We start from the raw sequence: 15,331 nt of genomic DNA on the forward strand, positions 1-15,331 counted from the left end.
ATCTACTGTCTCTATTATATTTTGACAGACCAGCTAGATCGACTGTCTCTATTATATTATGACAGACCAGCTAGATCTACTGTCTCTATTATATTATGACAGACCAGCTAGATATACTGTCTCTATTATATTATGACTGACCAGCTATATAAACTGTCTCCGTTATATTATGACAGACCAGCTAGATATACTGTCTCTATTATAAAATGACAGACCAGCCAGATCTACTGTCTCTGTTATATTATGACAGACCAGCGAGATCTACCCTCCCTATTGTAATATAATAGACCAGTTAGATCTACTGACTCTATTATATTATGACAGACCAGCTAGATCTACTGTCTTAATTAAATTATAACAGACCAGCTATATCAACTGTGTCTGTTATATTATGACAGACCAGCTATATCTACTGTCTCGATTATATTATGACAGACCAGCTTGATCTACTTTCTCTATTATATTGTGACAGACCAGCTAGATCGACTGTTTCTCTTATATTATGACAGACCAGATAGATCTACTGTCTCTATTATATTATGACAGACCAGCTAGATCTACTGCCTCTATTATATTATGACGGACCAGCTAGATCTACTGTCTCTATTATATTATGACAGACCAGCTAGATCTACTGTCTCTATTATATTATGACAGACCAGCTATATAAACTGTCTCCGTTATATTATGACAGACCAGCTAGATATACTGTCTCTAATGTATTATGACAGATCAGCTAGATCTACTGTCTCTATTATATTGAGACAGAGCAGCTAGATCTACTGTCTCTATTATATTATGACAGACCAGCTAGATCTACAGTCTCTATTATAATATGACAGACCAGCCAGATCTACTCTCTCTATTATATTATGACAGACCAGCGAGATCTACCCTCCCTATTGTAATATAATAGACCAGTTAGATCTACTGTCTCGATTATATTATGACAGACCAGCTTGATCTACTTTCTCTATTATATTATGACAGACCAGCTATATCTACTGTCTCGATTATATTATGACAGACCAGCTTGATCTACTGTCTCTATTATAATATGACAGACCAGCCAGATCTACTGTCTCTATTATATTATGACAGACCAGCGAGATCTACCCTCCCTATTGTAAATATAATAGCCCAGCTAGATCTACTGTCTCTATTATATTGTGACAGAGCAGCTAGATCTACAGTCTCTATTATAATATGACAGACCAGCCAGATCTACTGTCTCTATTATATTATGACAGACCAGCGAGATCTACCCTCCCTATTGTAATATAATAGCCCAGGTAGATCTACTGTCTCTATTATATTGTGACAGAGCAGCTAGATCTACTGTCTCTATTATATTATGACAGACCAGCTAGATCTACTGTCTCTATTATAATATGACAGACCAGCTAGATCTACTGTCTCTATTATAATATGACAGACCAGCCAGATCTACTGTCTCTATTATATTATGACAGACCAGCGAGATCTACCCTCCCTATTGTAATATAATAGCCCAGCTAAATCTACTGTCTATATTATATTGTGACAGAGCAGCTAGATCTACTGTCTCTATTATATTATGAAAGCCCAGCTAGATCTACTGTCTCTATTATATTGAGACAGAGCAGCTAGATCTACTGTCTCTATTATATTATGACAGACCAGCTAGATCTACAGTCTCTATTATAATATGACAGACCAGCCAGATCTACTGTCTCTATTATATTATAACAGACCAGCTAGATCTACTGTCTCTATTATATTATGACAGACCAGATAGATCTACTGTCTCTATTATATTATGACAGACCAGCTAGATCTACTGCCTCTATTATATTATGACAGACCAGCTAGATCTACTGTCTCTATTATATTATGACAGACCAGCTAGATCTACTGTCTCTATTATATTATGACAGACCAGCTATATAAACGGTCTCCGTTATATTATGACAGACCAGCTAGATATACTGTCTCTAATGTATTATGACAGATCAGCTAGATCTACTGTCTCTATTATATTATGACAGACCAGCTAGATCTACTGTCTCTATTATATTATGACTGACCAGCTAGATCGACTGTCTCTCTTATATTATGACAGACCAGATAGATCTACTGTCTCTATTATATTATGACAGACCAGCTAGATCTACTGTCTATATTATATTATGACAGACCAGCTATATAAACGGTCTCCGTTATATTATGACAGACCAGCTAGATATACTGTCTCTAATGTATTATGACAGATCAGCTAGATCTACTGTCTCTATTATATTATGACAGCCCAGCTAGATCTACTGTCTCTATTATATTGTGACAGAGCAGCTAGATCTACTGCCTCTATTATATTATGACAGACCAGCTAGATCTACTGTCTCTATTATAATATGACAGACCAGCCAGATCTACTGTCTCTATTATATTATGACAGACCAGCGAGATCTACCCTCCCTATTGTAATATAATAGACCAGTTAGATCTACTGTCTCGATTATATTATGACAGACCAGCTTGATCTACTTTCTCTATTATATTGTGACAGACCAGCTAGATCGACTGTTTCTCTTATATTATGACAGACCAGCTAGATCTACTGCCTCTATTATATTATGACAGACCAGCTAGATCTACTGTCTCTATTATATTATGACAGACCAGCTAGATCTACTGTCTCTATTATATTATGTCAGACCAGCAATATAAACTGTCTCCGTTATATTATGACAGACCAGCTAGATCTACTGTCTCTGATGTATTATGACAGATCAGCTAGATCTACTGTCTCTATTATGTTATGACAGCCCAGCTAGATCTACTGTCTCTATTATAATATTACATTTACATTTAAGTCATTTAGCAGACGCTCTTATGACAGACCAGCCAGATCTACTGTCTCTATTATATTATGACAGACCAGCGAGATCTACCCTCCCTATTGTAATATAATAGACCAGTTAGATCTACTGTCTCTATTATATTATGACAGATCAGCTAGATCTACTGTCTCTATTGTATTATGACAGATCAGCTAGATCTACTGTCTCTATTATATTATGACAGCCCAGCTAGATCTACTGTCTCTATTATATTATGACTGACCAGCTAGATCGACTGTCTCTCTTATATTATGACAGACCAGATAGATCTACTGTCTCTATTATATTATGACAGACCAGCTAGATCTACTGCCTCTATTATATTATGACAGACCAGCTAGATCTACTGTCTCTATTATATTATGACAGACCAGCTAGATCTACTGTCTCTATTATATTATGACAGACCAGCTAGATAAACTGTCTCTATTATATTATGACAGACCAGCTAGATCTACTGTCTCTATTATATTATGACAGACCAGCTAGATCTACTGTCTCTATTATATTATGACAGACCAGCTAGATAAACTGTCTCTATTATATTATGACAGACCAGCTAGATATACTGTCTCTATTATATTATGACAGACCAGCTAGATCTACTGTCTCTATTATATTATGACAGACCAGCTAGATCTACTGTCTCTATTATATTATGACAGACCAGCTAGATCTACTGTCTCTATTATATTATGACAGACCAGCTAGATCTACTGTCTCTATTATATTATGACAGACCAGCCAGATCTACTGCCTCTATTATATTATGACAGACCAGCTAGATCTACTGTTTCTCTTATATTATGACAGACCAGATAGATCTACTGTCTCTATTATATTATGACAGACCAGCTAGATCTACTGCCTCTATTATATTATGACAGACCAGCTAGATCTACTGTCTCTATTATAATATGACAGACCAGCCAGATCTACTGTCTCTCTTATATTATGACAGACCAGATAGATCTACTGTCTCTATTATATTATGACAGACCAGCTAGATCTACTGCCTCTATTATATTATGACAGACCAGCTAGATCTACTGTCTCTATTATATTATGACAGACCAGCTAGATCTACTGTCTCTATTATATTATGACAGACCAGCTAGATCTACTGTCTCTATTATATTATGACAGACCAGCTAGATCTACTGTCTCTATTATATTATGACAGACCAGCGAGATCTACCCTCCCTATTGTAATATAATAGACCAGTTAGATCTACTGTCTCTATTATATTATGACAGACCAGCTAGATCTACTTTCTCTATTATATTATGACAGACCAGCTAGATCTACTGTCTCTATTATATTATGACAGACCAGCTAGATCTACTGTCTCTATTATATTATGACAGACCAGCTAGATCTACTGTCTCTATTATATTATGACAGACCAGCTAGATCTACTGTCTCTATTATATTATGACAGACCAGCTATATAAACTGTCTCCGTTATATTATGACAGACCAGCTAGATCTACTGTCTCTGATATATTATGACAGACCAGCTAGATCTACTGTCTCTATTATATTATGACAGCCCAGCTAGATCTACTGTCTCTATTTATATTACATTTACATTTAAGTCATTTACAGACAGCTATTATGACAGACCAGCCAGATCTACTGTCTCTATTATATTATGACAGACCAGCGAGATCTACCCTCCCTATTGTAATATAACAGACCAGTTAGATCTACTGTCTCTATTATATTATGACAGACCAGCTAGATCTACTGTCTCTATTATATTATGACAGACCAGCTAGATCTACTGTCTCTATTATATTATGACAGACCAGCTAGATCTACTGTCTCTATTATATTATGACAGACCAGATAGATCTACTGTCTCTATTATATTATGACAGACCAGCTAGATCTACTGCCTCTATTATATTATGACAGACCAGCTAGATCTACTGTCTCTATTATATTATGACAGACCAGCTAGATCTACTGTCTCTATTATATTATGACAGACCAGCTAGATCTACTGTCTCTATTATATTATGACAGACCAGCTAGATCTACTGTCTCTAATATATTATGACAGACCAGCTAGATCTACTGTCTCTATTATATTATGACAGACCAGCTATATAAACTGTCTCCGTTATATTATGACAGACCAGCTAGATCTACTGTCTCTATTATATTATGACAGACCAGCTAGATCTACTGTCTCTATTATATTATGACAGACCAGCTAGATCTACTGTCTCTATTATATTATGACAGACCAGCTAGATCTACTGTCTCTATTATATTATGACAGACCAGCTAGATCTACTGTCTCTATTATAATATGACAGACCAGCCAGATCTACTGTCTCTATTATATTATGACAGACCAGCTAGATCTACTGTCTCTATTATATTATGACAGACCAGATAGATCTACTGTCTCTATTATATTATGACAGACCAGCTAGATCTACTGCCTCTATTATATTATGACAGACCAGCTAGATCTACTGTCTCTATTATATTATGACAGACCAGCCAGATCTACTGTCTCTATTATATTATGACAGACCAGATAGATCTACTGTCTCTATTATATTATGACAGACCAGCTAGATCTACTGTCTCTATTATATTATGACAGACCAGCTAGATCTACTGTCTCTATTATATTATGACAGACCAGCTAGATCTACTGTCTCTATTATATTATGACAGACCAGCTAGATCTACTGTCTCTATTATATTATGACAGACCAGCTAGATCTACTGTCTCTATTATATATGACAGACCAGCTAGATCTACTGTCTCGATTATATTATGACAGACCAGCTAGATCTACTTTCTCTATTATATTATGACAGACCAGCTAGATCTACTGTCTCTATTATATTATGACAGACCAGCTAGATCTACTGTCTCTATTATATTATGACAGACCAGCTAGATCTACTGTCTCTATTATATTATGACAGACCAGCTAGATCTACTGTCTCTATTATATTATGACAGACCAGCTAGATCTACTGTCTCTATTATATTATGACAGACCAGCTAGATCTACTGTCTCTATTATATTATGACAGACCAGCTAGATCTACTGTCTCTATTATATTATGACAGACCAGCTAGATCTACTGTCTCTATTATATTATGACAGACCAGCTAGATCTACTGCCTCTATTATATTATGACAGACCAGCTAGATCTACTGTCTCTATTATATTATGACAGACCAGCTAGATCTACTGTCTCTATTATATTATGTCAGACCAGCAATCTAAACTGTCTATATTATATTATGACAGACCAGCTAGATCTACTGTCTCTATTATATTATGACAGACCAGCTAGATCTACTGTCTCTATTATATTATGACAGACCAGCTAGATCTACTGTCTCTATTTATTTAAGTATTTAGCAGACGCTCTTATGACAGACCAGCCAGATCTACTGTCTCTATTATATTATGACAGACCAGCTAGATCTACTGTCTCTATTATAATATGACAGACCAGCTAGATCTACTGTCTCTATTATATTATGACAGACCAGCTAGATCTACTGTCTCTATTATATTATGACAGACCAGCTAGATCTACTGTCTCTATTATATTATGACAGCCCAGCTAGATCTACTGTCTCTATTATATTATGACAGACCAGCTAGATCTACTGTCTCTCTTATATTATGACAGACCAGATAGATCTACTGTCTCTATTATATTATGACAGACCAGCTAGATCTACTGCCTCTATTATATTATGACAGACCAGCTAGATCTACTGTCTCTATTATATTATGACAGACCAGCTAGATCTACTGTCTCTATTATATTATGACAGACCAGCTATATAAACTGTCTCCGTTATATTATGACAGACCAGCTAGATATACTGTCTCTAATGTATTATGACAGACCAGCTAGATCTACTGTCTCTATTATATTATGACAGACCAGCTATATAAACTGTCTCCGTTATATTATGACAGACCAGCTAGATATACTGTCTCTATTGTATTATGACAGATCAGCTAGATCTACTGTCTCTATTATATTATGACAGCCCAGCTAGATCTACTGCCTCTATTATATTATGACAGCCCAGCTAGATCTACTGTCTCTATTATATTGTGACAGAGCAGCTAGATCTACTGCCTCTATTATAATATGACAGACCAGCCAGATCTACTGCCTCTATTATAATATGACAGACCAGCTAGATCGACTGTTTCTCTTATATTATGACAGACCAGATAGATCTACTGTCTCTATTATATTATGACAGACCAGCTAGATCTACTGCCTCTATTATATTATGACAGACCAGCTAGATCTACTGTCTCTATTATAATATGACAGACCAGCCAGATCTACTGTCTCTCTTATATTATGACAGACCAGATAGATCTACTGTCTCTATTATATAATGACAGACCAGCTAGATCTACTGCCTCTATTATATTATGACAGACCAGCTAGATCTACTGTCTCTATTATATTATGACAGACCAGCTAGATCTACTGTCTCTATTATATTATGACAGACCAGCTAGATCTACTGTCCTCTATTGTAATATGACAGACCAGTTAGATCTACTGTCTCTATTATATTATGACAGACCAGCTAGATCTACTTCTCTATTATATTATGACAGACCAGCTAGATCTACTGTCTCTATTATATTATGACAGACCAGCTAGATCTACTGTCTCTATTATATTATGACAGACCAGCAGATCTAAACTGTCTCCGTTATATTATAGATCTACTGTCTCTGATGTATTAGACCAGCTAGATCTACTGTCTCTATTATAATATTACATTTATATTTAAGTCATTTAGATCTACTGCTCTTATGACAGACCAGCCAGATCTACTGTCTCTATTATATTATGACAGACCAGCTAGATCTACTGTCCCTATTATAATATAATAGACCAGTTAGATCTACTGTCTCTATTATATTATGACAGATCAGCTAGATCTACATTCTCTATTATATTATGACAGACCAGCTAGATCTACTGTCTCTATTATATTATGACAGACCAGCTAGATCGACTGTCTCTATTATATTATGACAGACCAGATAGATCTACTGTCTCTATTATATTATGACAGACCAGCTAGATCTACTGTCTCTATTATATTATGACAGACCAGCTAGATCTACTGTCTCTATTATATTATGACAGACCAGCTAGATCTACTGTCTCTATTATATTATGACAGACCAGCTATATAAACTGTCTCCGTTATATTATGACAGACCAGCTAGATATACTGTCTCTATTATATTATGACAGACCAGCTAGATCTACTGTCTCTATTATATTATGACAGACCAGCTAGATAAACTGTCTCTATTATATTATGACAGACCAGCTAGATCTACTGTCTCTATTATATTATGACAGACCAGCTAGATCTACTGTCTCTATTATATTATGACAGACCAGCTAGATCTACTGTCTCTATTATATTGTGACAGACCAGCTAGATCTACTGTCTCTATTATATTATGACAGACCAGATAGATCTACTGTCTCTATTATAATATGACAGACCAGCTAGATCTACTGTTTCTATTATATTATGACAGACCAGATAGATCTACTGTCTCTATTATATTATGACAGACCAGCTAGATCTACTGTCTCTATTATATTATGACAGACCAGCTAGATCTACTGTCTCTATTATATTATGACAGACCAGCCAGATCTACTGTCTCTATTATATTATGACAGACCAGATAGATCTACTGTCTCTATTATATAATGACAGACCAGCTAGATCTACTGTCTCTATTATATTATGACAGACCAGCTAGATCTACTGTCTCTATTATATTATGACAGACCAGCTAGATCTACTGTCTCTATTATATTATGACAGACCAGCTAGATCTACTGTCTCTATTATATTATGACAGACCAGCTATATAAACGGTCTCCGTTATATTATGACAGACCAGCGAGATCTACCCTCCCTATTGTAATATAATAGACCCGTTAGATCTACTGTCTCGATTATATAATGACAGACCAGCTTGATCTACTTTCTCTATTATATTATGACAGCCCAGCTAGATCTACTGTCTCTATTATATTATGACAGACCAGCGAGACCGACTGTCTCTCTTATATTATGACAGACCAGATAGATCTACTGTCTCTATTATATTATGACAGACCAGCTAGATCTACTGCCTCTATTATATTATGACAGACCAGCTAGATCTACTGTCTCTATTATATTATGACAGACCAGCTAGATCTACTGTCTCTATTATATTATGACAGACCAGCTATATAAACTGTCTCCGTTATATTTTGACAGACCAGCTAGATATACTGTCTCTATTGTATTATGACAGATCAGCTAGATCTACTGTCTCTATTATATTATGACAGCCCAGCTAGATCTACTGTCTCTATTATATTATGACTGACCAGCTAGATCTACTGTCTCTATTATATTATGACAGACCAGCGAAATCTACCCTCCCTATTGTAATATAATAGACCAGTTAGATCTACTGTCTCTATTATATTATGACAGACCAGCTAGATCTACTGTCTTAATTATATTATAACAGACCAGCTAGATCTACTGTCTCTATTATATTATGACAGACCAGCTAGATCTACTGTCTCTATTATATTATGACAGACCAGCTAGATCTACTGTCTCTATTATATTATGACAGACCAGCTAGATCTACTGTTTCCATTATATTATGACAGACCAGCTAGATCTACTGTCTCTATTATATTATGACAGACCAGCTAGATCTACTGCCTCTATTATATTATGACAGACCAGCTAGATCTACTGTCTCTATTATATTATGACAGACCAGCTAGATCTACTGTCTCTATTATATTATGACAGACCAGCTAGATCTACTGTCTCTATTATATTATGACAGACCAGCTAGATCTACTGTCTCTATTATATTATGACAGACCAGCTAGATATACTGTCTCTATTGTATTATGACAGATCAGCTAGATCTACTGTCTCTATTATATTATGACAGCCCAGCTAGATCTACTGTCTCTATTATATTATGACTGACCAGCTAGATCGACTGTCTCTCTTATATTATGACAGACCAGATAGATCTACTGTCTCTATTATATTATGACAGACCAGCTAGATCTACTGCCTCTATTATATTATGACAGACCAGCTAGATCTACTGTCTCTATTATATTATGACAGACCAGCTAGATCTACTGTCTCTATTATATTATGACAGACCAGCTATATAAACTGTCTCTGTTATATTATGACAGACCAGCGAGATCTACCCTCTCTATTGTAATATAATTGACCAGTTAGATATACTGTCTCTAATGTATTATGACAGATCAGATAGATCTACTGTCTCTATTATATTATGACAGCCCAGCTAGATCTACTGTCTCTATTATATTGTGACAGAGCAGCTAGATCTACTGCCTCTATTATATTATGACAGACCAGCTAGATCTACTGTCTCTATTATATTATGACAGACCAGCTAGATCTACTGTCTTAATTAAATTATAACAGACCAGCTATATCAACTGTGTCTGTTATATTATGACAGACCAGCTATATCAACTGTGTCTGTTATATTATGACAGACCAGCTATATCTACTGCCTCGATTATATTATGACAGACCAGCTAGATCGACTGTTTCTCTTATATTATGACAGACCAGCTAGATCTACTGTCTCTATTATATTATGACAGACCAGCTAGATCTACTGTCTCTATTATATTATGACAGACCAGCTAGATCTACTGTCTCTATTATATTATGACAGACCAGCTAGATCTACTGTCTCTATTATATTATGACAGACCAGCTAGATCTACTGTCTCTGTTATATTATGACAGACCAGCTAGATCTACTGTCTCTGTTATATTATGACAGACCAGCTAGATCTACTGTCTCTATTATATTATGACAGACCAGCTAGATCTACTGTCTCTATTATATTATGACAGACCAGCTAGATCGACTGTTTCTCTTATATTATGACAGACCAGATAGATCTACTGTCTCTATTATATTATGACAGACCAGCTAGATCTACTGCCTCTATTATATTATGACAGACCAGCTAGATCTACTGTCTCTATTATATTATGACAGACCAGCTAGATCGACTGTCTCTCTTATATTATGACAGACCAGATAGATCTACTGTCTCTATTATATTATGACAGACCAGCTAGATCTACTGTCTCTATTATATTATGACAGACCAGCTAGATCTACTGTCTCTATTATATTATCACAGACCAGCTAGATAAACTGTCTCTATTATATTATGACAGACCAGCTAGATATACTGTCTCTAATTATATTATGACAGACCAGCTAGATCTACTGTCTCTATTATATTATGACAGCCCAGCTAGATCTACTGTCTCTATTATATTGAGACATAGCAGCTAGATCTACTGTCTCTATTATATTATGACAGACCAGCTAGATCTACTGTCTCAATTATATTATGACAGACCAGCTAGATCTACTGTCTCTATTATATTATGACAGACCAGCTAGATCTAATGTCTCTATGATATTATGACAGACCAGCTAGATCTACTGTCTCTATTATATTATAATAGATCATTTAAGTATACTGTCTCTATTATACTATGTCAGACCAGCTAGATCTACTGTCTCTATTATATTATGACAGACCAGCTTGATCTACTGTCTCTATTATATTATGACAGACCAGCTAGATCTACTGTCTCTAATATATTATGACAGACCAGATAGATCTACTGTCTCTATTATATTATGACAGACCAGCTAGATCTACTGTCTCTATTATATTATGACAGACCAGCTAGATCTACTGTCTCTATTATATTATGACAGACCAGCTAGATCTACTGTCTCTATTATATTATGACAGACCAGCTAGATCTACTGTCTCTATTATATTATGACAGACCAGCTAGATCGACTACTTTCTCTTATATTATGACAGACCAGCTAGATCTACTGTCTCTATTATATTATGACAGACCAGCTAGATCTACTGCCTCCATTATATTATGACAGACCAGCTAGATCTACTGTCTCTATTATATTATGACAGACCAGCTAGATCTACTGTCTCTATTAAATTATAACAGACCAGCTATATCAACTGTGTCTGTTATATTATGACAGACAAGCTATATCTACTGTCGAGATTATATTATGACAGACCAGCTAGATCGACTGTCTCTCTTATATTATGACAGACCAGATAGATCTACTGTCTCTATTATATTATGACAGACCAGCTAGATCTACTGTCTCTATTATATTATGACAGACCAGCTAGATCTACTGTCTCTATTATATTATGACAGACCAGCTAGATCTACTGTCTCTATTATATTATGACAGACCAGCTAGATCTACTGTCTCTCTTATATTTTGACAGACAAAGCTAGATCTACTGTCTCTATTATATTGTGACAGACCAGCTAGATCTACTGTCTCTATTATATTATGACAGATCAGCTAGATCTACTGTCTCTATTATATTATGACAGCCCAGCTAGATCTACTGTCTCTATTATATTATGACAGACCAGCTAGATCTACTGTCTCTATTATATTATGACAGACCAGCTAGATCTACTGTCTCCATTATATTATGACAGACCAGCTATATAAACTGTCTCCGTTATATTATGACAGACCAGCTAGATCTACTGTCTCTATTATATTATGACAGATCAGCTAGATCTACTGTCTCTATTATATTATGACAGCCCAGCTAGATCTACTGTCTCTATTATATTGAGACATAGCAGCTAGATCTACTGTCTCTATTATATTATGACAGACCAGCTAGATCTACTGTCTCTATTATAATATGACAGACAAGCCAGATCTACTGTCTCTATTATATTATGACAGCCCAGCTAGATCTACTGTCTCTATTATATTGAGACAGAGCAGCTAGATCTACTGTCTCTATTATATTATGACAGACCAGCTAGATCTACTGCCTCAATTATATTATGACAGACCAGCTAGATCTACTGTCTCTATTATATTATGACAGACCAACTAGATCTACTGTCTCTATTATATTATGACAGACCAGCGAGATCTACCCTCTCTATTGCAATATAATTGACCAGTTAGATCTACTGTCTCTCTTCTATTATGACAGACTAGCTCGATCTACTGTCTCTATTATATTATGACAGACCAGCTAGATCTACTGCCTCTATTATATTATGACGGACCAGCTAGATCTACTGTCTCTATTATATTATGACAGACCAGCTAGATCTACTGTCTCTATTATATTATGACAGACCAGCTATATAAACTGTCTCCGTTATATTATGACAGACCAGCTAGATATACTGTCTCTGATGTATTATGACAGATCAGCTAGATCTACTGTCTCTATTATATTATGACAGCCCAGCTAGATCTACTGTCTCTATTATATTGAGACAGAGCAGCTAGATCTACTGTCTCTATTATATTATGACAGACCAGCTAGATATATTGTCTCTAATGTATTATGACAGATCAGCTAGATCTACTGTCTCTATTATATTATGACAGCCCAGCTAGATCTACTGTCTCTATTATATTGAGACAGAGCAGCTAGATCTACTGTCTCTATTATATTATGACAGACCAGCGAGATCTACCCTCTATTGTATTATGACAGACCAGTTAGATCTACTGTCTCGATTATATTATGACAGACCAGCTTGATCTACTTTCTCTATTATATTATGACAGACCAGCTATATCTACTGTCTCGATTATATTATGACAGACCAGCTTGATCTACTTTCTCTATTATATTGTGACAGACCAGCTAGATCGACTGTTTCTCTTATATTATGATAGACCAGCTATATATACTGTCTCCGTTATATTATGACAGACCAGCTAGATATACTGTCTCTAATGTATTATGACAGATCAGCTAGATCTACTGTCTCTATTATATTATGACAGCCCAGCTAGATCTACTGTCTCTATTATATTGTGACAGAGCAGCTAGATCTACTGTCTCTATTATATTATGACAGACCAGCTAGATCTACTGTCTCTATTATAATATGACAGACCAGCCAGATCTACTGTCTCTATTATATTATGACAGACCAGCGATCTAGATCTACCCTCTCTATTGTAATATATTACAGACCAGCTAGATCTACTGTCTCTATTATATTATGACAGACCAGCTAGATCTACTGTCTCTATTATATTATGACAGACCAGCTAGATCTACTGTCTCTATTATATTATGACAGACCAGCTAGATCTACTGTCTCTATTATATTATGACAGACCAGCTAGATCTACTGTCCTATTATAATATATGACAGACCAGCTAGATCTACTGTCTATATTATATTATGACAGACCAGCTAGATCTACTGTCTCTATTATATTATGACAGACCAGCTAGATCTACTGTCTCTATTATATTATGACAGACCAGCTAGATCTACTGTCTCTATTATATTATGACAGACCAGCTAGATCTACTGTCTCTATTATATTATGACAGACCAGCTAGATCTACTGTCTCTATTATATTATGACAGACCAGCTAGATCTACTGTCTCTATTATATTATGACAGACCAGCTAGATCTACTGTCTCTATTATAATATGACAGACCAGCCAGATCTACTGTCTCTATTATATTATGACAGACCAGCGAGATCTACTGTCTCTATTATATTATGACAGACCAGCTAGATCTACTGTCTCTATTATAATATGACAGACCAGCCAGATCTACTGTCTCTATTATATTATGACAGACCAGCTAGATCTACTCTCTATTATAATATAATAGACCAGCTAAATCTACTGTCTATTATATTATGACAGAGCAGCTAGATCTACTGTCTCTATTATATTATGACAGCCCAGCTAGATCTACTGTCTCTATTATATTGTGACAGACCAACTAGATCTACTGTCTCTATTATATTATGACAGACCAGCTAGATCTACTGTCCTATTATAATATAATTAGACCAGTTAGATCTACTGTCTCGATTATATTATGACAGACCAGCTAGATCTACTTGTCTCTATTATATTATGACAGACCAGCTAGATCTACTTGTCTCTATTATATTATGACAGACCAGCTAGATCTACTTTCTCTATTATATTATGACAGACCAGCTAGATCTACTGTCTCTATTATATTATGACAGACCAGCTATATAAACTGTCTCTATTATATTATGACAGACCAGCTAGATCTACTGTCTCTATTATATTATGACAGATCAGCTAGATCTACTGTCTCTATTATATTATGACAGACCAGCTAGATCTACTGTCTCTATTATATTATGACAGACCAGCTAGATCTACTGTCTCTATTATATTATGACAGACCAGCCAGATCTACTGTCTCTATTATATTATGACAGACCAGCGAGAT

The sequence above is a fragment of the Oncorhynchus nerka genome, linkage group LG20, assembly GCF_034236695.1.
Source record: "Oncorhynchus nerka isolate Pitt River linkage group LG20, Oner_Uvic_2.0, whole genome shotgun sequence".
NCBI classification, from domain to species: Eukaryota; Metazoa; Chordata; class Actinopteri; order Salmoniformes; family Salmonidae; genus Oncorhynchus; species Oncorhynchus nerka.